At 44.6% G+C, this 24,680-nt stretch overlaps 1 protein-coding gene across 9 annotated transcripts in view; it reads right to left on the bottom strand.

Annotated features, from left to right (window-relative positions):
* RIMBP2 (RIMS binding protein 2) overlaps positions 1-24,680 on the bottom strand; it is a 325,528-nt gene that overhangs the window by 208,690 nt on the left and 92,158 nt on the right. The window lies entirely within an intron of this gene.

Below are 24,680 nucleotides of genomic sequence, written 5' to 3'. Positions count from 1 at the left end.
AGCAGGACATAGAACCTGGGTCCAGCTGCTGCCTTGGCAGGAGATGCTCAAATGCTTGGGTTGTCATGTTCTCTGTCATGCCCGGAACTCCAACAGACAACTCCAGATGGAGGGGAGGCTCCTTGAGTAGAAGGTTGGGGAAACGGGGATTGGATGCTGTTTTGCACCAATACTTTGGCCACCTGATGCGAAGAGCCGACTCACTGGAAAAGACCCTGATACTGGGAAAGATTGATGGCAGGAGGAGAAGGATACGACAGAGGATGAGATGGTTGGATGGCATCACCAACTCGATGGACATGAGTTTGAGCAAGCTCCAGGAAATGCAGAAGGACAGGAAAGCCTGATGTGCTACAGTCCATGGAGTCGCAAAGAGTGGGACACGACTGAGGGACTGAACAGCAAATTGTACCCACAGCCAGTCCAGTGCGTCCTCTGAGAAGCCATCTCCAGTTTAGTTCAGCCATGGGACCTGTGGTGATCTGGATGTTCGTGGGGACAGTTTGAGAGGGCGGTGACCAGGACATGTCACGCTGCCCGGGTGGCATGGTGCACTGGCACATCTCTGAGCCTGTGAAGAGGCCTGAAGACATCGCACCTCCTGGGATGGCCTGCGGGTCTGCCTAGCATGGGGAACAGAGTCACCTGTGAGCCTCACTGACCTCACCTTCCACAGACCAGGAGAAAAGTGGCCAGAGAGGTCTCAGTGTGGCCCAAGGCATGTTCCCGTTAGCCAGGGAAAGTCTGCTTTTTTCATCTCCACTTAAAGGACTTTTTTCTCTCTCTTTTTAATTTACTGAAGTAAACTTGTTTACAGTGTTGTGCTAGTTTCTGCTGTACAGCGAAGTGAATCAGCTATATGTGTGCGTGTAAATGACTTTTAAAACATTATTTTGGCTTTTTCATCAGGTGCCACCTTTCCCCCCATTCTTTTCCATCTTCTTGGTTTGGACAAACCCTCAGGTAAGATGGGAAGGTCACAGTGAATGATCTGCTCTGCTTTGCATGAATCCCTGATCCAAACTGTGTGATCAGCTCTCAGTGAATGAAAGCAGCTCTGGGTCAGGGTCCCTGAGACCACCCCCCAGGGAGACAGATACTTAGAGTGGCAATCATGGGACTCAGGACACAGTCGTGCTCAGGATGATGATTTAAGACAGCAAAGGACACGAAGCAGAACCAGCAAAGGGAAAGCGCACTAGGGTGGGGTGTGGGGGACTAGGAGAGAGTATCCAGAATTGTCTCCTGGGGAATCCCGCAGGACAAACAATTCCTGCAGCATCAGACTGTGACAGCGTGTAGAGACCCAGAGCCCAGGGTTCACTGGGAACTGGTCACATAGGCACCTCTGTCTGGGATGGACCAGAATTCCAGACTCCCAGGGGAAAACAGGTGTCTGCATCAATGAGATAGCTTGCACAAACAAGTCTGGACACAGCAACCCACCCTGGTCAGCTGGGGAACAATGAAAACCCTTTGGAAATCCAAGATGCCAGATGCCAGCCAAGGGCCAGCTTGGCTAGCAGACTTTGCCAAGACGGCAGCCTTGGGGCCAGGACGGGAGCCCTCCTCCTGACCACACCACGGCTCCCAGACCACAGCAGGTTTCAGCCTCTGCTTCACGGCAGGCCAAGCCCATGTGCCAGGTGGGGTGAGGGGACACGGAAACACAGGCCCGATCGCTGGACGGCATCATCGGCTTGGCCCACCCAGAACCGGCTTCGGCCAGTCGGGGACCCTGTCCAGGTCCCTCTTCCACGCAGCTGTTAATAGAGGCACATTTTTATTTTACGCATCGACTGTCATCTTGCTTTCTACAAGAGCTAGACGGCAGGTGCCTCTGGGGAGAAGCCTCACTCTCCATCTTGCTGCAGGCCTCGCCTCGCCCAGTGAGCATGGCCAGCCCCCCTCAGCTGTGACCTCTCTCCGTGGCATTGACGGACCCTGACCCCCAGCCTCACATCAGTTACACAGAGATTTGTGTGCTCAGAGGTGTTTCTCTTCATCCCTGACTCTGTGACTCTTTGTTTCTCTCTGCCTGCCTGTCTCTCACTGTCTCTGTTTGTTCATCTTCTCTGTCTCTCTTTCTGTTTGTCTGTCTCTGTCTCTCTCTCTCCCTTTCTTTCCCTCCTAGAGTCATTCATTCTAGCCCAGAACCTAACTGCACTTTGGCAAAAGCAGGAGGAACAGTAGCTACTCCTGGGTACATTATGGAAAAAAAGGGGTGTTTTCAAAATAATTTTAAGGCATCATTTAAACAAGACAACTAAGACCAGGGTAGAAAGCCTTTAAAGGAAGCGGTGTAAAGGCAGGACCTGATTCCTGAAGGCAGTTTTGCAAAGCTCTGCCTGCAGCCAAACCTGACCATTGTACCAGTCAAGTCTGCACATGAACTTCTGAAACACTTTGTACATGGCAACACAGCCCCACGTAGCTGCTCTGACTTGAAGTGAGAAAAACAAACGTTTGTGCCCACTCCATAAATAAAGACGTAAGTGGGACTTCCCTGGTGGTCCAGTGACTGAGACTCCATGTTCCCAATGCAGGGGGCCTGGGTTCTATCCCTGGTCTGGGAACTAGATCCCACATGCCACAACTAAGACCCGGTATAGTCAAATAAATAAAAATATTTTTTTTTAAAAAAGAAAGAGGTAAGTGAGTCACCCCTGGGGAGAAGAATGAGGGGGCAGTGTCAAAGGAATCTCCTGACCCCTCCTGACTCGTGGTCCCCCTGCCCTGCTGCCCCAAACCCACTACAGGACCACAGGACTCTGACTCCGAGCACATCTCCTTCCTGCTGTTCAGGCTGCCAAGACGGTCTTTTCCGCAACTCAGGACTCTGAAGGTCAAAGACTCTTAAGATGTCCCAGAGCAGGAAAACTCAATGATTAATAAACACCTATAGTCATGGGCTTCTCTGGTGGCTCAGATGGTAAAGCGTCTGCCTGCAATGTGGGAGACCCGGGTTCGATCCCTGGGTTGGGAAGATCCCCTGGAGAAGGAAAAGGCAACCCACTACAGTAATTTTGCATGGACTGAGGAGCCTGGTAGGCTACAGTCCATGGGGTCGCAAAGAGTCGGACACAACTAAGCGACTTCACTTTCATTTTCATAGTCAGGGAGCTATCAATGAAATGAACAATGGAAACAAACTGATGGTGAAACACTACACACGTGCTAAACAGCACGATGCTTCTCACGCAGATTTGAAAAAGATGAAAGAGTGATAATCCTCAGTGCTGGGGAGTGTAGGAGTATGACACTCCACCTATAACTGGTAGGAAGGTCAATTCCTACAGTCTTTTTGGAAAACCATCAGGCAGAGGTATAATTTAAAAGAACATAGACATATTCTGATCCACAAATTCCTAAAAATGGATTCCTTAAAGTAAAAATCACAAGAATATATCCAGAGGATCTTTATGATAACCCTGTAAAGGCAAAAAAAAAAAAAGTGAAATGTCTTTTAATACAACAGTTGAATAAAACTGTGGTGTATCATATATCGACAATGTTATATTTCCATGATATCCCCATAAAGCGGGGGGAGGGGGGCGGGAATGTAACTGTGGTGTATCCATACCATGGACTGTGATAAAGCACATTCAAAATAATGAGTTAGAAATGTATACGTTGGCACAAAAAATTATTCAGGAGTAAAACAAGTTATAGAAAAAGTTACACACAGGGCAACTGACAAAACCCAGAAAGGCCTGAATGTGGGTGTATAGGCATTGGTGTTTGATTCTACAGAAGAGAGAAAGGTGTGTAGGGACCCACCTTGATTATCTGGGCACGAGGTGTGTGATGTGAGAAATCTAGGGGAGAGAGCTGAAAAAAAAGATCTAATAAATACAAGAAGCACTATTTTTCATGAACATTGGCGGGCATCTCCCTGTGGAGACAGGCAAAGGCTTCGAACCTCTGCCAGCAGGACTGTAGAGCCGTTAGTCCATCCAGACAAGCTGGGTGCAGAGGTTTGCTACCTGTGTGAACACGCCTGACCGCTAGATGCCTGGATCCTTCTGCTCCAAAGGTGATTGCTTCCTCAGTTTGGTCAGGCAGCAATATTCCTGCCCAGCAGGAAGGTGAAGCAGGAGCAGGCACACACTCCACAAACATCTTGAATTTTTAAAGGAACCTACAGATCCGGTGCTCTGTGTCCACGAGCAAAGGCTGTCTCCTGTTACGGACTACCGTACTCTGCACACCGCTCACCGGCCAGGAGAGGAGCTGTCCAAGGTATCTTGTTCCAGATTAGACATTGCAGAGGACCACACACACACGTATGCTCATGCGCACGCACACACATGCGCGCATACGCACACACACATACACACGCACACACACACACATGTACGCACACGCACACGCACACACACACACCTCTGTCTCTGGCTGCTCCCTGTCTCTTTCCTCCACCTTGTTCCCTCTCTCTCCCTCACCTCTCCACACCCTCATCTGTTCCTTTCCCATCTCTCTCCCTCCTTTCTTCTTCCCCTCTTTCTCTTCCTTCTTCTTTCTCTTTTTCTCTCCCCTTGGCCCCATTTATGTCCCTCCCCTTACTGCCTTCTCTTTGGTCTCACCATCTTCAGGAGGGTTCATGGCTTGGGGCTGGTGTAGAGTCACCTGAATACCCTTTACTGAGTGCCCACTCTTGTCCTCACACCTGTCTGCAAGATGGATATTAGTGTTAAACCCATTCGACATCCAAGGAAACTGAGGCACAGGAAAAGCCACTCAACCAATCAACAAATATCTACTAAGTTCCTACAATGCACCAGATACTCTTCCTGGAAGTGATGACTCAGACAGACAGAAGTTAAGGAACTGTCCATTCCAGTTCATACAGGGCAGAGCCTGTGGATGGCGGGAAGCTGTGAATGTCCTAAGACATGGCCAGCGCAGAGCCCCTGGGCCTTTTCCCAAGTACAGAGAAGCTCTCCTCTCTTGCATCCCTGTGAAGCAGCAAGCTTGACCTGGAAGGAAGCAGGGCCAAAGGGAGAAGCAAAGGAGAGGCAGCTTTATTTTCCAGTGTGGAAGTCATGCAGAACATGGCCAAAGCCAAGTGAGGAAATGCATGTGGACCACTGGTCCCCAGACATGGTGTCAGCTGCTAGTCTGAAGCTGGCATGCTGGTGCCTATTTGTTCTCATGGAATTCACTGCATCCCACGGCAGAGAGGCTGTGTCCTATCTCCTATTTTTCTAGAACCTACCTCCCACCTCAAACCTCATGGCGAACTGTTCTGAGCCCCTCCTGTGGAACCAAGCCTGGTGCCGAGACCTTACCAATCTTCAGGGCATTTAACCCTCACAAACAGCTCCTCTGAGATAAGTGCAAAAGCTCTCATCCTGGTTAAACACACAGAGATGGGAAAGTTTAGTGAAATTAAGCATAGGCCCACATTCAATAGCAGGTAGGTGATGGAGTCAGGATTTAAACCCAGGTGTTTCTGCATCCAAATGGTTTCTTTTACCTAGATCACTTTTCTTTTCCATAGAGAACACTGACCTAGGACATGAGCTGGGAGGTTCCATAAAAGCTCTGGTCACAAGGCTCTAAGCACAAGCCAATTGCATCTCTAGGCAAAAATGACAAGTAGGTTCCACCTCACACCAGCTTTCTTTAATGCTTTTATTTGATGGCATTGAGGAGGGTTTGGAGACTGGGACCAGGCTCGGCAGAAAAGAGTACCACAAAAAATCAGCAATGTGGGCCATGGGCAAGAGGTCAGGGAGTATCATACATGTTGGTTAGAATAACTTAGCTTTCAAAGAGCCATGAGAAGGGCTTCAGGTAGGGGTAGATCAAGTGGATTGAATGATACTGCCCAGCGTGATTCCAGTGTCTGGGGTGCCTTCCCTGAGTCTGTCTTCAACATCTAACTCTGATTCTAAGCTGAGAGCTAATAGGCCCAAGTGTTTCAAGCTTTCTTGTCCACAGCCAGTAGAAAAAGGAGAATATCTTTATGACAGCATGGCAACCACATTCCCCAAAGCCACTCTGATTGGACTAGCTGAGGCCACACATAGAGATCTGAAAGTGGCCAGAGAGACAGAATGCAACCACTCCTGGCCAAGGTCACATGTTCTTTCCTTAGAGTCAGGGTGGGGAGGGGGAGTCAGCTGATGGAAAGGGTAACAGAGCCGAATAGGCAGTCAACAAACCACTATGCCACATCTATGACATCACCCCCCAATCAAGGCTCATTCCTCCCAGAAGAACACAGGCATGGGCCAGAATACCTTTTCTCCACTTTGCATGAAATGCAGACCTAGGAGCCTCCTTCTCCCCTCTGGCTAGGTGCTCTCTTTTTCCATGAATCCATCTCTGCAGAAATAAAGAGAGGACCTTCTAATGCCCCTCCAATAACTGATCTCCACATTAGAGACCATAACTAGGGCCCCACCCATGGAGTGAGATGAGAGACCCTACGATACATTTTCTTAAAAGGGTAACTACCATATGTAACATTTGAACCCCATTTTCTCTGAGAAGGCCTTTCTGTGTTAACCTGCTTAAACCAGGAGTGAATGTAATTAATGGGAAGCATGAAGTGCTGATTACACAGGAGGCACAGATGATTATTAGACACTATATGAAGCCCCATCACTGATATGATTATGGACAAACGCACTGCTAACAGGCTTGGAAAGTATCATTAACACAGACTTCCCAGGTGGCGCTAGTGGTAAAGAACCTGACTGCCAATGCAGGAGACATAAGAGACCAGGTCTGATCCCTGGAGAAGGGTATGGTAACCCACTCCAACATTCTTGCCTGGTTAATCCCATGGACAGAGGCGGCTGGTGGGCTACCGTCCATAGGGTCGCAAAGAGTCGGACACAACTGAAGTGACTTAGCATGCATGCATGCATGCCAGGAGCTTCTTAGAATTACACTTCTGAAATATCTTAGAACTCTTTAAAAAAAACACACAGACGTCTGCAAATCAGTTGATTCATGCAAAGGCTTTTTTTTCCCATTGGACACCATATCCAAGTTGCCCAGACAACTAAGCTATTCCTGGTCTGCTGAAATAATTTAATTGAAGTACCTCCTGTTAGTTCAGAACTTGGGTCCATCTGCAGACTCTGGGGACAGAAGGCACTGGGTTATGAGTGTCAGAGCAGAGATACATGTGTACATGCTCAGTTGCTTCAGTCGTGTCCGACTCTTTGCAACCCCATGGACTGTAGCCTACCGGGCTCCTCTGTCCGTGGGATTCTCCAGGCAAGAATACTGGAGTGGGTTGCCATGTCCTTCTCCAGGGGATTTTCCCAACCCAGGGACTGAACCTGTATCTCCTGAGGCTCCTGCATTGCAGGCAGATTCTTTACCACTGAGCCACCAAGGAAGCCACAGAGCAGATATAACCTCCCTGCTAAAAGGGCCAAGAGCCTCCTACGTTGCTTTACCAAGACTCTGGCTGAAACAAGAGTCAGCCTACCGCCGCTGACAGATGGCCAGCAAGAGGCTGACCTTCCCTTCCTACCTGGCTTTGGAACCTGATGAAACCACTACCTCTGGAACCAAGAGCCCAGTTTCTTACTGAGGGCATTTCCCCATTGGTGTAATTGCCACAAGAGAATAAAAAGAATTCCACATGAATTCTACTGAAAAGATGAACCTTTGATTTTTAATCTTTGATTCATTCACCTTGCCACTGCTTTCCAATCTGCCAGACCCCACACAGGAGGGTCCTTCACGGAACCCAAGGTGTTTTCAGGTACAGATGTGTCAGGCATTTCATTAGTCATTGATTTATAAATCATAGAATCATCATCAATTTAATATTCTATTTTAGTATTTTTTTTCAATGACAAAGCCTCCTTTGGGTGCTAAAATGTCTTCTTTATGTATGTGTGAGTGTGTGTGTGAGTGTGTGTGTGTTCTAGTTGCTCAGTTGTGTCCAACTCTGCGACCCCATGGACTGTAGCCTGTCAGGCTCCACTGTTCATGGAATTCTCCAGGCCAGAATACTGGAGTGGGTTGCCATGCCCTCCTCCAGGGGATCTTCCCCACTCAGGGAATGAACCTGGATCTCCTGCATTGCAGGCAGATTCTTTACCATCTAAGCCACCAGAGAAGCCCCAGAATGTCTTCTTTACACCTCTGTAATACTTGGTCATCTTCCTGTTGGAGTCAGTGTGAATAAGTGTCAGGTTTAAAGGCTCAGCTAGTCCTCAGAATTTAGCTGGATTTGGATAACAGTGTTGTTTTTCTGTATTTGACTACTTTTACCTTTTATTTCTAGCAGGATTTTCCACTTAATCTAGTAATGAAAAGGTTTTTTTTTCCAAATACATTTACACAGTATATTAATTTTTAAAAATAATAGTATTATAAGTAATAGTAACATTACCAAGCAGATAGCACAAAAATCAGAAAGGTGGTGATTCTCTCAGGTAAATATTTATAAACTAATGAACCCAGTTATCTCTCTTCCAAACTTGTAGGTTTCCAACTCCATGGTCTAATATCTATAACATTTTCTTCTCATGTTTTGCCTGGATGGCTAACATGGCTAATTACCACTTTCATGAGCACACATTATCATCTCAGAATATCAGATTCTTGCAGTGGCTAGTTCATGTCTTACTCATTCCAAAATCTTCCATAGTACACAGAGCAGAAGCACTGGACAAAGTTTGATTAATTTAATTGTTCCCTCTGCCTCTATGAATCCAGCCTCTCTCCCAGGGCCACTGGTCTTCCTCCTCCAGGAAGCCTTACTTGATCACCCTAGCCCACAATGTCTTTATGAAGAGTATACTTTGCTTTTGAATTCTTCCCTCTGCCTCCATGAATCCAGCCTCTCCCCCAGGGCCACTGGTCTTCCTCCTCCAGGAAGTCCTCCTGGATCACCCTGGCCCATAATGTCTTTATGAAAAACATGCTTTGCTTTCTCTATATCCATTCCCCATTCTTCTAGTTATAGTATTCCACTTTCTCTCTGGGAAATGACTGCTCTCCTATTCAGTCCAGGGCAGGCACATGACCCAGATCTGGTCAAAGTGCCACCTATCCTTAGGCAAATAATTGTGAAGGAATAGATGATGTCTCAGGTTGATTGCTGAGATGTTCCCATCAGAGACAATCTTGGGATTCCTGTTGAACTATCAGGCAGAGGCAGGTCCCTTTTATCCCACTTAGGGATAAGTCCTAGGAATCCTAGGAAAATAAATCCTAGGAAAAGAGAAAGCCTAGAGCTGCTGGTACCACCACATGGAAAGATCCTGCTGAGATGAAGCTGGTGCAGAAGAAAGGTGGGACAGGAGATAGAAACTAAATCCTAATGACATTGCTTCAGCCCCCGGATCTACCCATGCCTGAAGCCCTTCTCTCAATAAATATCCTATTTTGCTTTAATCAGACTGAGTGGACTCTTCATTAACTTGAAACTGAAGAAATCTGTGACTAAAACACCATTGTTTGAATTTGGAAAGTCCATCTTCTCTGTACTAACCATTTGAATAGAGAAAGATACTGTATCTCTGGTCTTCACACTGTCTTCTTGGTATCTAAAAAGATACCAAGTCACTGGATTTTTAGGGCTCACCCTAATCCAGTATGGTTTTAGAATCAATCTGGTTTTAGAAAATCAAAATTTTAATCAAGTTGGTTTTAGAAAAGGCAGAGGAACCAGAGATCAAATTGCCAACATCCACTGGATCATTGAAAAAGCAAGAGAGTTCCAGAAAAACATCTATTTCTGCTTTATTACTACGCCAAAGCCTTTGACTGTGTGGATCACAATAAACTGTGGAAAATTCTGAAAGAGATGAGAATACCGGACCACCTGACCTGCCTGGACAGGGAGGTCCAACGTGCTGCAGTCCACGGGGTCGCAAAGAGTCGGACACGACTGAGCAACTGAATTGAACTGAACTAATCCAGTATGACTTTATCCTAATCTACGTCTTCATTACATCAGCAAGGACTCCATTTTCAAATAAGCTTATATTCACAGGTAGCAGGGGTTAGGATTGGAACATATCTTTTGTGGGAACTGAATTCAACCCATTACAGCTACCATCTTGCTCCTCTGAGGAAAGTCAGACTCAAGGCAAAGGAGAAAGAGGAATGAGCTGGATATATTCGTGATAAAACAAACCGAGCCTCACCTGAGTCTATATTAAATACATCTGGACTTGCCTCCCCTTCACACCTGTCTCTCTTGGTAATGATAAAAAAGATCAAGTCCTTTTCATTCTCAGTCCTTTTTCCCTCCCTCCTTCAACCTTCTGGTGTAGGATCTGTTCAACAGGTGGGAAGGACTCCCACTCTATCATCCCAATGGACTGTGTCACCTCCTCTCTACCTGGCTCTGCCTGCTCCCAGGGCTCTTGCACCTTTTTATACTGCGTGGCCACATTTGAATGAGCATACAGGCAACTGATGGAATTTCAAAAAGAAATTCAGGCAAAATGCCTCCTTCAAAAGCATTGAGATGGAAATGTTTTTTTTAATAGCTTTGTAATGTAAATAACCTTGAAGTCAAAATTACAGCAACAGAAAGCAAATGTAAGACTGCACATGAAAAGAATGGAAAAGAGATCTTTCAGTCACATTCAACTGTACAGTGATCTTGCTAAGAATGTAGTGCACAGCCCATTTAGGAAGAGAGGGAGGGAGGTAAGGAGGGAAGGGAATGGGGGGAGAGGGAGAGAAGGAGGGGAGGGAAAGGGGAGGGAGGGAGCGATGAAGGAAGGAAGTCTGAACGACAGCCCAGACTTTGATCAGAGATGGGTCTTTGTCTAAAACTCAGAAATAGCCAGGACATGGAAGCAACCCAAATGTCCATCAACAGAGGAATGAATAAAGAAGATGTGGTACATATATACAATGGAATATTACTCAGCTATAAAAAGGAACAAAATGGGGTCATTTGTAAAGACGTGGATGGACCTAGAGACTGTCACACAAAGTGAAGTCAGAAAGACAAAAAAATTCAAAGAAATCTAAAACTGCCCAGCTTACAGAGTGGAGCGTCTGCCTGCTAGTTAGCAGCTCTCATCAAACAAGGAACTAAATCAAGTAGAGACTTCAGAAGCCACAGTTCTGAATAAACAGCCTGGGATATTTTTATGTGAGTCTCTGCTGCTTTCCATAGTGACTGACTCATAGGTAGCCTTAATCTGACAAAGCCGTGTCGTCATGGGAACCAGACTTAGTCCATGGCCACAGGTTAAACATTAAGCTCCTACCTGTGATAATGTTCCCTTATCAATCTCCTCTCGGAACCCAAAGCTTTTCCATTTCCTTTGGGCAGCTGGCCGCTCTCTGTTGATAGTGTTTGCCAGTGGCAAAGGCTCTGTTGCCTGGTTACTAATTGGTGATGGGGGTGAGACCTGGCTGGAGAGGAGCAAGTCGAAGATGCTTAAAGGCTAAGCAAGCTGACTGGGCAGCGTTCATGGAGAGGTGGCCCCGTGCAGACAGGACACTGTCCTTGGCCCTTTGAACTTGGGAGTCACCATAACCTCACACTAGGCAAAGCCACCATTCCAGCAGGCTCATGGAGGCGTTAAGGACCCTGCTCATGGATGCCCATGGCAGGGCAGCGTTTCCCTGGGATGTGCCCACCAGCACGACGATTCAATGCAGGAAAGGAGAAAGAGGCTCTGGGATCCAAATAGCAAAGGACATAAAGGATGGTGGAAACTGTGCTCGCCTTTCTTCTGGCCAAAGCACTCAGCTTCACTTTGAATATGGTCTGGTGAGAATGGCAAGCATTTGGCATCCAGCCCCCTCCAACCACAGGCTTCCCTGGGTGGCTCAGTGGTTAAGAATCCACCTGCCAAAGCAGGAGCCTCAGGAGACACGGGCTCAATCCCTGTGTTGGGAAGATCCCTTGGAAAAGGAAATGGCAACCCACTCCAGTATTCTTGCTGGGATAATCCCATGGACAGAGGAGCCTGGCAGGCTACAGTCCATGGGGTCATAGAGAGTCAGACACAACTGAGCATGCACGCACGTCCCTCTAACCACCAGGAACAAAAAGACACCGGGCGGGATATCTCCTGACTTTACATCTCGAGCAGAGACACCCAAACACCAAAACCAGGGGCTGCATCAGAGTCATCCTAGTGGGTTCATCCTGAGGGCCCATCCATGGACACCACTATTTAGATTCCCAGGTCCTCTCCTTTCCATCAATTCTTCCAGGCAATGCCTCTTCTTAAGATTACCAGAATTAGGATACCAGAATTCAAAACCTTTCATCACAGAGCACTGAGCTGAATTCCCAGTGCTATAGAGCAGCTTCCCACTAGCTATATATCTTACACATGGTAGTGTACATACATCAGTGCTACTTTCTCAGCTCAGTGCTCTTTGATGACCTACGGGGTAGAATGGGGAGGCGGGAGGCAGGCTCAAGAGGGAGGAGATATAGGTATACATATAGCTGATTCACCTTGTTGTACAGCAGAAACTAACACAACATTGTAAAACAATTGGAGTTTAATTTTTTAATTAAAAACTAAATTTTAAAAACTTAAAAAAAAAGACCTTATATCAGTTTGCTGGGGCCATCATAACAAAGTGTCACAATCACGGTGGCTAAAACAACAGACCCAGACCTTCATGACCCAGATAACCACGAAGGTGTGATCACTCACCTAGAGCTAGACGTCCTGGAATGTGAAGTCAAGTGGGCCATAAGAAGCATCACTACGAGCAAAGCTAGGCGAGGTGATGGAATTCCAGTTGAGCTATTTCCAATCCTAAAAGATGATGCTGTGAAAGTGCTGCACTCAATATAGGAGCAAATTTGGAAAACTCAGCAGTGGCCACAGGACTGGAAAAGGTCAGCTTTCATTCCAATTCCAAAGAAAGCAAAGCAAAAGAGTGCTCAAACTACGCACAATTGCACTCATCTCACACACTGGTAAAGTAATGCTCAAAATTCTCCAAGCCAGGCTTCAACAGCACGTGAACTGTGAATTTCCAGATGTCCAAGCTGGTTTTAGAAAAGGCAGAGGAACCAGATATCAAATTGTCAACATCTGTTGGATCATAGAAAAAGCAAGAGAATTCCAGAAAAACATCTACTTCTGCTTTATTGATTACACCAAAGCCTTTGACTGTGTAGATCACAACAAACTGTGGAAAATTATTCAAGAGATGGGAATACCAGACCACCTTATCTGCCTCCTGAGAAATCTGTATGCAGGTCAAGAAGCAACAGTTAGAACTGGACATAGAACAACAGACTGGTTCCAAATCAGGAATGGAGTATGTCAAGGCTGTACATTGTCACCCTGCTTATTTAACTTATATGCAGAGTGTATCATGTGAAATGCAGGGTTGGATGAAGTGCAAGCTGAAATCAAGATTGCCAGGAGAAATATCAACAATCTCAGATACACAGATGATACCACGCTTATGGCAGAAAGCAAAGAAAACCTAAAGAGTCTCTTGATGAAAGTGAAAGAGGAGAATGAAAAAGCTGCCTTAAAACTCAGCATTCAAAAAACGAAGATCATGGCATCTGGTCCCATCACTTCTGGGGAAAAAGTGAAAACAGTGACAGCTTTTATTTTGGGGGGGCTCTAAAATCACTACAGATGATGACTGCAGTCATGAAATTAAAAGATGCTTGTTTCTAGGAAGGAAAGCTATGACAAACCTGCTGCTGCTGCTGCTGCTGCTAAGTCGCTTCAGTCATGTCCGACTCTGTGTGACCCCATAGACGGCAGCCCACCAGGCTCCCCCGTCCCTGGGATTCTCCAGGCAAGAACACTGGAGTGGGTTGCCATTTCCTTCTCCAATGCATGAAACTGAAAAGTGAAAGTGAAGTCGCTCAGTCGTGTCCGACTCTTAGCGACCCCATGGACTGCAGCCTACCAGGCTCTTCCGTCCATGGGATTTTCCAGGCAAGAGTACTGGAGTGGGGTGCCATTGCCTTCTCCATGACAAACCTAGATAGTTGTATTAACAAAACTAATACAATATTGTAAAGTTTAAAAATAAAATAAAATTAAAAAAAAAAAAAACCAGAGACATCACTTTGCCGACAAAGGTCTATATAATCAAAGCTATGGTTTTTCCATTAGCTATGGACAGATGTGAGGGTTGCTCCATAAAGAAGGCTGAGCGCCGAAGAATTGATGATTTCAAATTGTGGTGCTAGAGAAGACTCTTGAGAGTCCCTTGGACTGCAAGGAGATCAAACCAGTCAATCCTAAAGGAAATCAACCCTGAACATTCATTGGAAGGACTGATGCTGAAGCTAAAGCTCCAATTCTTTGGCCACCTGATGTGAAGAGCTGACTCATTGAAAAAGACCCTGATGCTAGGAAAGATTAAGGGGAGGAGAAGTGGGTAACAGAGGATGAAATGTTTAGGTAGCATCACTGACTCAATGGACACGAGTTTGAGAAAACTCCAGGAGATAGTGAAGGACAAGGAAGCCTGTTGTGCTACAGTCCATGGGATCGCAAAGAGCTGGACACAACTTAGCAACTGAATGGCAACAACAAGTGATCCAGAGTGGGCCATCCCACACAGCCATGGTGAACACAGGGAAACTGACAAACCTGTAACTCATGGTGGGACTTGGACCACTGTCAGTGCTCTACGGCATAGTTTTGTTAGCAATGGGGAGGTGAGTCACAGGCCAGGAGATCTGGCCAGATGGAGAGCCCTGCAAATGCAGAAGCACATCTCTGTAGGGAGGAAGAGGTGGTCTTCCAGTGAAGGATTAAGTGAATTTTTCCCCCTAGTCTCCTGGGGAGCATGGTCACGCTACTATGGGGAAGTACTTTAGCTGATCTTGAAAACTCTTGATCCTGATCACAAGGCTTCAGGAAATGGATCTTTTGAAAGAAGAGTGTTAAATGGTAGAATTTGGGTGAATCCCCCTCATAGGTGAAAAATATAGAGCCCAAGAAATGATAATGCAAAGTTCTGTTGCCTTTTTAAGCCTAATTTTAGAGATGTCAAGTCAATGAGGAAATAACACTAGGCCTATGAACCCTAAGTGCATGGTTAAGGGACTGATTAAAACTGAAGACAACACAGAGGAAACTGGCTCAGAAACCCAAAACATTGTTTGAGCTCCTGGATCAAGCCGTTCCTGAAGCCAGTTGCTATGCTCTCATCAATTATACCAGTCAATTAACTCCCCTTTTTGCTTAAGCTAGTTTGAGCCAGTTTTCTGTCATTTACAAGCAAAAGAGTCCTGATAAACACAATAGCATAGTATATGGCAAGGCCCCAAGGACTTTTCTGAGAGTACAGCCACATCTGCAGCATTGTTTCTCTTTCTGCAGGACAAAAGGAGCATATTAGCTACCTTCCAGGGTCTGGGTTTGCCAAGAGATCAGAGTGAAACAGATGCTATCAAGACCCATATGCTGTAGCTGAGAGCCTGAGTTTCACAGCAATTTCTGAAGCCCTTGCCAAACACATTTGTACTCTCTTTTGCTTTTTATTGCCCTTGCAGGCAAATGGAGGGACATGACTCGGGGTGTAGATGGCACGCCATCATCATGGGCACTTCCTGGCAAGCCCAGGACAGCACTAACAATCATGTGACTGTAATTAGCACTGAACTTCAGTATCAACAGAGCCCATTCCATTCTGACTTGCCTATTTAAAAAGAAACAAGCAAAATGGAATTTAAAATACATAATTGCCTTAGTCATGAAGAGTAATGACATTAAGAGCTGTTTTAACTAGGCATTTCCGCACAAATGACATTACACTGAGACAGTCTGTCCTAAGGCCCCAACCAAAAGCGAGACCCCAGAACCTGCAAGGAGTATAGACTAAAGATAGTATCTGGTTTGGTCTTGGAGCACAGGAGCCCCTTGCAGCTCTCAAGGTTGGAGGAAACTTGCTTCCCCCAACATCACAGATTTTGCCATTTCTGTGTCTCACCTGATAACTGCTCCTTTTCCTTAAACAAGCATATGTGTCTTATGGGCACTAAGATATTGAAAAAGGTAACTTTATCTCATTGTGGTTCTGATTTGCATTTCCTTGATGATTAGTGATGCTGAGCATCTTTTCATGTGCCTCTTGGCCATCTGTATGTCTTTTGGGTAAAAAAAATGTCTATTTAGGTCCTTTCCCCATTTTTAAAATCAGATTGTTTTTTGTTATTGAGCTTCCTGAGTTCTTTATATATTTTGGTTATTAATCATGATCAGATACATAATTTGTTAATATATTCTCCCATTCGGTAGGTTGCCTTTGGGGTTTGATCATGGTTTCCTTTATTGTGCAGAGCCTTTTTAGTTTGAGGTAGTCCCCGCTGTTTATTTTGGTTCTTGTTGCCCCTGACTGTGGAGTGAGACCCACAAAAACATCACTTAGACTGGTATCAGTGAGGGTACCATTTGTGTCTGCTTCTAGGAATGTTATGCTTTCAGGTTTTATATTCAAGTCGTTAATCCATTTTGAGTTAATGTTTATGTCTAGGAAAGGACAGTGCTCCAATTCTTTCTTTTGCCTGTGACCATCCAGGTTCACACCTGTCCGAGTGACTATCATCAAAAGGCCCAGAAGTAACAAACGCTGGAGAAGATGTGGAGAAACGGGAAATTTTGCACACCATTGGTGCGAATGTAAATTGATGTAGCAACCTCGGAAAACAGTTTGGAGATTCTCAAAAAATTAACAATAGAACTATCATGTGATCGAGCTATTCCACTTCTGGGAATTTATTCAAAGAATGTAAAAACATGAATCTAAGAAGATAAATACGATAGCCAAGATACAGAAACAACCTAAGTGCCCATAAACAGGTGAATAGATAAAGAAGATACGGTATATGTACACAATGGAATATTACTCAGCCACAAAAAGAATGCAATCCTGCCATCTGTGACAACGTGAATGGACCTTGAGGGCATTATGCTTAGTGAAATAACTGAGGTGCAAAAAGACAAATAACATGTGATTTCACTAATTTGTGAAATCTAAAAAAATAAGAACAAACTCATAGGTACAGAGATCAGATTAGTTGCTACCAGAGGGGAAGGGGGTTGGAAAGAGGGTAAAATATGTGAAGAAGAAGGTCAACTATATGATGAAGGATGGTAACCATATTCAGAGTGGTGACCACTCTGTAGTGAATACACTTGCTCGGTTATATGCTATACATTTGAAACCTGCATAATATAATGATTGAAAAATGTATTGGTTGACCATGAAATAATTAACCTAATAAAGATGAAAGGTACAGATTTATCTCCTGAGAAAAGAGGAAATTTATATTACTATCATGAAACCATTGTCTAAGGTGCTAGTTATTTTTAATAAATTTTTAAATAATTTTTAATATTTAAGAGTTTTTAATAAATAAAATTTTTAATAAAGAATTCTATTTTTTCCCAGTAACACTATGACTGTATCTGGGCTTTGCTGAATGTCTTTGTCTATGAGGTTACCTATAGAGCACTCTGCAAATACTGGGTTGACTGACAGATTTAGGATATGTCTTCTCCAGGCTTCCCTGGTGGCTCAAATGGTAAAGAATCTGCCTGCAATGCAGGAAACCTGGGTTTGATCCCTGGGTCAGGAAGATCCCCTTGAGAAGGAAATGGCTACCAACTTCAGTATTCTCGCCTGGAGAATTCCATGGACAGAGGAGCCTGGTGGATTACCGTCCATGGAGTCACAAAGAGTTGGACACGACTGAGTAACTAACACTTTCATTTTTTTCCCCAGGCTGACAGTCACCAAAATTCTCTACAGAGGCAGAGAAGAGCTCATGGCATTGAATAAACAGACAGCCAACTCCAGGAGGCAAGAATGATGCAACTTATCAATGAGGTAGAATAAACGAACATATGTGCAGCCCAAGTGCCAGTGGACCACCGGGTCCACTTCCTCCCAACGATTCCTGGGTTCAGCAAACATTGACTGAAACACCTACAGTGTACAGAGTCGGGTTGTTAGACTCTCCACACACACACAATTACATGTAGAAAAAGGTCCAGAAAGACGAAACTGATGACCGTAGTAAGATTGGTGAAAGGGAGAGAATCAAAGACACTTGAGTTTTACCGTGAACATACCAATTTCCTGCCTGAGTCATGGATGCACACATATGTACATATCCCATTTTGCATGTACATAGACATCTGTATATCAAGGCATGTATATTTGTATATATTTGTGAATGTAGATGGACAAGAAAGGGTCTGAAAATTCTGAAGTGAAGTCGCTCAGTCGTGTCCGACTCTTTGCGACCCCGTGGACTGTAGCCCACCAGGCTTCTCCATGAGATTCTCCAGGCAAGAATACTGGAGTGGGTTGCCATTTCCTTCTCCAGGGGATCTTCCCGATCCAGAGATCGAACCCTGGTCTCCCGCATTGCAGGCAGACACTTTAACCTCTGAATTGTTAATAGTAATCAATAGTAATTGACGGGGATCAAGGATGTGAAAGTTATACAGGAGACTTTTAACTTTACACACCTCTGTAAAATGTGACTTCTAGAAGCATCTCTTGACCTTGAAATCTGATAAAGATGTTTAAGATGTTTCCACGTATCCATATATTCACAGCCTCTGTGAAAGTGTTGTTGATGACATAATTTCTCTATCTTGGGTCTAGGAATAAACATTTTCATGTTTTATTTACACAGAGGGGCCCTGGCCCCTATTTAAAAGAATGGATACAATCCTATTGAAAATAATGATCATGACAGGCTGATACATATGCTGCCCTCAAAGAGCTTAAACCTTAGTGATCATCAAGGTGTGTTTAAGGACATTTTAATTTGCTCCACATTGAAGGTATCCACAAGAGCCTCCTCCTCTGAGTCAAATACGCAGCCCCCTTTGAAACTCGCTGCTTAGACCTCCTATTTCGATAAGTCACGAGGATCTATTTTTCTAATTGCTTTCCCTTCACGGTGAAATAATTCAAACATTCCATTCCCTTCCAAAGTGAGAACAAGAGCTAAATTTAAATGCAATAACGTAATGATGCATCTGCAATTCCAAGCAGCCAACAATCTATCAGGAAAAAAAAGATCAGCCCATTCCAAATATAGGAAAGCTTCACACACATGCACATCACTCTGCTCTGCAGCTTTCAACCCCTGAATGACCAAAGTTAAAAAGCATCAAGTAATAAGATCCCAAAATAACCTGCCTGCTACCCCTAAGAGAACTCTGTAACTTCTGGGTCCCCCAGGATACAGAAAATCAATGAACTCAAAAAAATTACCCACAAATAATAACCCGCCTCACTCAATTGAGACACATCCTCTAGGAAAGTGTCCCTAATGACAAAATGTGTCTGTCGAGGGCATTGTAGACCAATGCCTCTTCTTATAAATGATATCCATTGAAGAAACAGATACTCTCAGATTGATTACAATGAAAGATAAAGGGTTTGGAATATTGTCCAGGCATCCTCCCATCTTCAAGAACCCTGCCTTTACTAATTAAATGATGGGAGTTTGGGGCTCTAGAGTGATGGGAAATGGATGGTTACCAAGTGTATATCCTATATCTGAAACAGCTGAGTTTCACGTAGACTCTTTATGTCTCCTGCCAGAGGAAATGAACACAGAATATAGAAATCACAGGATCGGGTGTGAATTTCTAACAAACACAAACTGGCTGGGTCCATTCCCACCATCACCAGCACCATCAACAATACCGTCACCATCATGATCATCAATACCATCAGTGTCATCACCTCCACCTGACCATGCCCAGCACCACCTCGATCAGCACCATTAACTCCCAACCATAATGTTTACTGGAATAAAAGATTCTGATCCATTTATTTCTATCAAGTATAATGTATGCTCAGTCACTCAGTTGTGTCCAACTCTTTTGCAACCCCATGGACTGTGGCCCACCAGGCTTCTCTGTCCATTGGATCTCCCAGGCAAGAATACTGGAGCAGGTTGTCATTTCCTTCTCCAGGGGATCTTCCCATTTCTATCAAAAGCAACCCCCAAAGCCAAGCCCCGGCTGGTTCACCTTCTGCGTTATACTCAGAATTGTGTTGGTTTCTGCCACACAACAATGCGAATCAGCCATAATTTTATCTATATTCATATATCCCCTCCCTGTTGAGCCTCCCTATCCTCCCCGCATCCCACCCTCTAGGTTGTCACAGAGCATCAGGCTGGGCTCCCTGTGTTATACAGCGGCTTCCCACTAGCTAGCTATTTTATACATCATAGTGTATATATGTCAGTGCTTCTTTCTCGTGTGGTGAAACTAAAACCCAATGCAGCCAAATAAATATATAATTTTTTAAAAAAACTTAAAATCTTTATCACAACACAACCTATAAGGTCCTAAATGAGCTGCCTGTCTCCACCATTTCCCCATCTGTGTCCACAAAAACACACCTCATGCATCAAGTTGCTTCTTGCCCCAGGACCTTTGCACTGCCATCCCCCATGACACTGCTGTCTCCACAAGGGCACAGACACTTGTTTTGGTCACAGTTCTGACCTCCTCAACTAACTGACATACAGGTGGCCTTTCAAAAAATACTTACTTGTCTGGCTGCATTAGGTCTTAGTTGCGGCACTTGGGTCTTCATTGCAGGGCCTGGGTTTCCTTCTAGTCATGGTGTGCAGGCTCCGCAGCTGCAGCCTATGGGCTTAGCTGCTCCGAGGCATGTGGGATCTTACTTCCCAGACCAGGGATCAAACCCACATCCCCCTGCACTGGAAGGAGGATTATTAACCACTAGACCACCAGGCAAGTCCTTGATAAACAAGTCCTTGATAAACCTTGATAAACATGTCTTGAATAGATCCTTAAATAAGAGACTGGACACAGCCCTGAATGAGACAGGGAGTAAAGCCTCCAGTGGAAGTAAGGACAACTCAGCACAAAGCTCCACTGCCGGGTTCCTGGTCTCAGGACACAAAGCGAGAAATTGCCAAGTGAATCTTCCAAAGCTTGGGTCTGATCAAATGGGTCTTCTAGACTCACAGGCTTCTAGTCTGAAGGGTCCCTTCTAAACTGTAGGAAGAAGTGTATCATCTTCTATGACAAAGAATGGCTTGTAAGTTGGCTTTTCTGCCTCTTTCACCTTCCTCTGTGCCCACAATGCAGGCAAAGTCAGAGAACATGTTGTCATTTTCTAGTTTATAGCCCTGGGGGCTTAAGTAAGTGACACGGCTGAGGCTTAACTCATGATCTTCCCAGCTTGACACTTTCCCTTCCCATCACCCAAACATTCTGGTGTGGAACAATGCAAAAATATGCACACACCCCAACACTAGGCTTTCACGACTCTTTGAGTAGAATTCCAAGTCCCCGAATGTGACATGAGAAATTGTGTGCAGGGTTAATTATCCCTTTTTGTATAACTGTGACATGCCACCAGCTGATGGCAAGAGGGACAGAACAGAGACCCAAGTCATCATCCAGACCTGCTCTATACATGTCCTTAATTATATCAACATGACTGATGCCCATGGATGATAAGAGGTGTCACTGTAGGTCAAATTAATGAATAAAAATCAATATATAAAGCCAACGAGTATGCTGCATGTTGCAAACTCTTGGGAGAATTCCCATCTTGCTCTTATATACTTAAAAACAGAAATTCCCCTATTTCAGTATACCTTCAGGTTGACATAAACAATCATGAAAAAAAACAGAAGTTATTTTACTTCCCTCTTATTTTGTTAATGAAGTGTCTGTAAACTTCTTAGAATCACAGAATAAGATGATGTACTGAATTATCTCAGGTGTCATTCAAAGGCTCCAGAGTGCCTCGGGTTCAAAGGAAGCAGCGTGGACAAGAGAAGAACTAACATAAAGTTGGGCTTTAGCCTGGAATTTGGAATTGAAAATTCATATGACCAATACTGACCAGGGTTCTTGCTCTTCCCCGATCAACAGAAACGGATCAGAAGCCAGACAAGAAATTCAGGCAAGGCTTTATTAGTGGCCTCTGCTGTAGCAGGATGGAGCAAAAACAAACACCAGGTTCCCTTGCTTGCTCACTCCCCGAGGTGGGGGGCCAGCTGGTCCCTTATTTAGGGTGAGGGTAGGAATCGTGTCCGGGGCTCAGGCTGGAGGGATGGCTTAGGTTTTTGCCCCTGCTTTTGCAGGTGTTACTGCAGGGGGCATGCCCAGGAGCCTGCTTTTGCCTCAGGCTCTTTAGGGGTGTCAGTTGGGTGTTTTGGTCTTTTTGTATCCTTTGTTCAGAATTTGCCCCAATGGGGCATGCGCAGTTATTTGTAGTCACATACAGTTTCTTTGTATTTTGTTGCTCCAGGAGAGGAGTGTCCAGGTGCAAGCATTGCAGCCCTGCAGCAAAGGGTTCCCGGTCCCAGCCCCTCTCATGACCAAAATTCAGTTTATTTCAATATAGCAACCCCCTTCTGAGTACCTATGGAGTTCCTGGCGGTTGTCAGACCCACACATCAATAAGACTGGGTCCCTCCAGGACCAGATTCTGACAGGGGAGGCCAGGACATGCTTGTGTCATTTGCATTCAAGCCAGACTTTAATAAGATTTAGAATGACGTGCAAAGGAGATGTAAGGGGAAAATGTCTAGACCGGAGATCGGAGGTTTATTTCCTGGAAGGGGTTGACAGCAGAGCTCAGGACACAGAGGCAGGCAGAGCTCACAGCAGTGGAGCGCTATATTGAAAAACGAGAAATTAACAGAGGCTGTCTGCGGAAATGATGAGCATGATCTGAGTAGCTGGGCACTTCCTCAACCACCCTTAAACCAGGCAGGAGATTGGAAATATCATTTTGGTAAAAAAAAAAAAAAAAAACCAATCCATTCAAGGGCAAATACCTCCATATGGGGATATTTGGAGCTTTCAAGACAAAATGTTCAGTTCCCTGCCATGGGAGTGAGCCCATCACTGACTAGCCCCACAGATATCCACTAAGCTGTCAGGATCTTGCTCCAAAACCAATCACTAAGTCATGAGAACACAGGGTGGTCTCGACAGACAATCAAATGGGCCAAGTAAAAAGTGAATCAAAGTACAGAGACCGCCAGTGAGAATCCCATCACAGAAGCACTGCATCTGTATTGACCAACCCCTCTGAACACAAACCCACCAAAGCCTTCCAACAATCCACTTCCTGGAATGTCTCTCTTAGGGAATGGTTAAAGATGACATTAAAAAAAAAGAATACAGGAAACTCTGTTAACTTGCATGCTGTGCAAATACTTCCTAATTCTACAAAAGAGAAAAAAAAAATAGGACAATAATTCCTAGCCTCTCGATGCATTTAGCAAACTGGGCTTCCCAAGTAGATCAAGATCAAGTAGGTAAAGAATCTGCCTGCCAGTGAAGGAAATGCGGGCTTGATCCCTGGCTCAGGAAGATACCCTGGAGAAGGGAATGGCAACCCACTCCAGCATTTTTGCCTGGGAAATCCCATGGACAGAGGAGCCTGGTGGACTTATGGTCCATGCGGTTGCAAAGAATCGGAATGACTTAGCAACTAAACAACAACTGTGTGTTAAGTAAATTTACCTCTTCTCTTCCTTAATCTCTCTGGGCTCTGGGGTCTTCTTGCATCCTCGATACCTTTCTGCCCCCTGCCCCTTTTCCCCGGCCCACTCCTAATAGGGGCTAAGTGGCTGTAATGTCTCTCCATCTCACCAGGCTGACTGGAGAGCTTGTTAATGATTACAAAGCACGAAAACCTCCTCTATATGCTTCTATGTGAAGTGTGATTATTATTAATTCAAAAGTGGTCCAGCAAGATAATGCCTTTGAGGGGATGTGCATAACCAAGTCTAATGAGTCTGAAGTAAAATTGGATGTACAGCTCAACTATCACTTCATACAAAGTTTTAATTAACAGAGCTGCTGGAGCAGATAGGGAAAGAAAAGCAATGATTTATTAATGCACAATTTACTGCTGCTACCAAATGCCAAGCAACTGAAAACACTGCCCACCTGCTTTGCCCTATAAACATGTTCATCACAGAGTGCAGAATAAATCCTTCTGCCATGAGAGAAAATCCAGTTCTAGCTACTTAATGTTCAGAACACACTCCACTCATTTCATCTATCTCTTGACTACCAGAATAAATAGAAAAAAAAAAACAGAACAGAATCCACTGACCTTCTTAGAAAACAAACTTACAGTTTCTGAAGGAGAAAGGTGGGTGAGAGGTAAATTAGGAATGTGGGGCTAACATATACACACTATATATAAAATAATCATCAGGGACCTATTGTCTAGCACAGGGAAGTCTCAGTAGTAATAATAACCTATATGGGAAAAGAATAAGAAAAGGAATAGATATACATATATACATAGCTAAATCACTTTGCTGTATACTTGGAACTAACACAACACTGTAAGTCAACTATACTCTGATATAAAGTAAAAACTAAATAAATAAAACACATAGGATACACACACACACACACACACACACACACACACACACACAAGAATCCACTGGTCTTACAGCCAGCACTATCTTCTTGATATTTTACACAAATTATTTTAATGGATATATATATATATATATACACACACACAACATAAAAATACTACAATAACATCCATTCTCTTATTATATTCATTACCTGAAACCTTCACGGTGTTCAACCCAGTCTCACGAACTGGGCTTAAAGAACTGGCAAGTGCTGCTCCCAAACTGAATACAAAACAAAGGTAAAAACGCCCACTGAAGACACTGCAACTCTAAGTATGTGCTGTTTGTAACACCCATTATGTGA

Source organism: Bos taurus, chromosome 17 (genome assembly GCF_002263795.3).
Source record: "Bos taurus isolate L1 Dominette 01449 registration number 42190680 breed Hereford chromosome 17, ARS-UCD2.0, whole genome shotgun sequence".
Classification (NCBI taxonomy): Eukaryota; Metazoa; Chordata; class Mammalia; order Artiodactyla; family Bovidae; genus Bos; species Bos taurus.
Note: the sequence above shows the minus strand (reverse complement) of the source record. Positions and strands in the feature narration are given on the sequence as shown.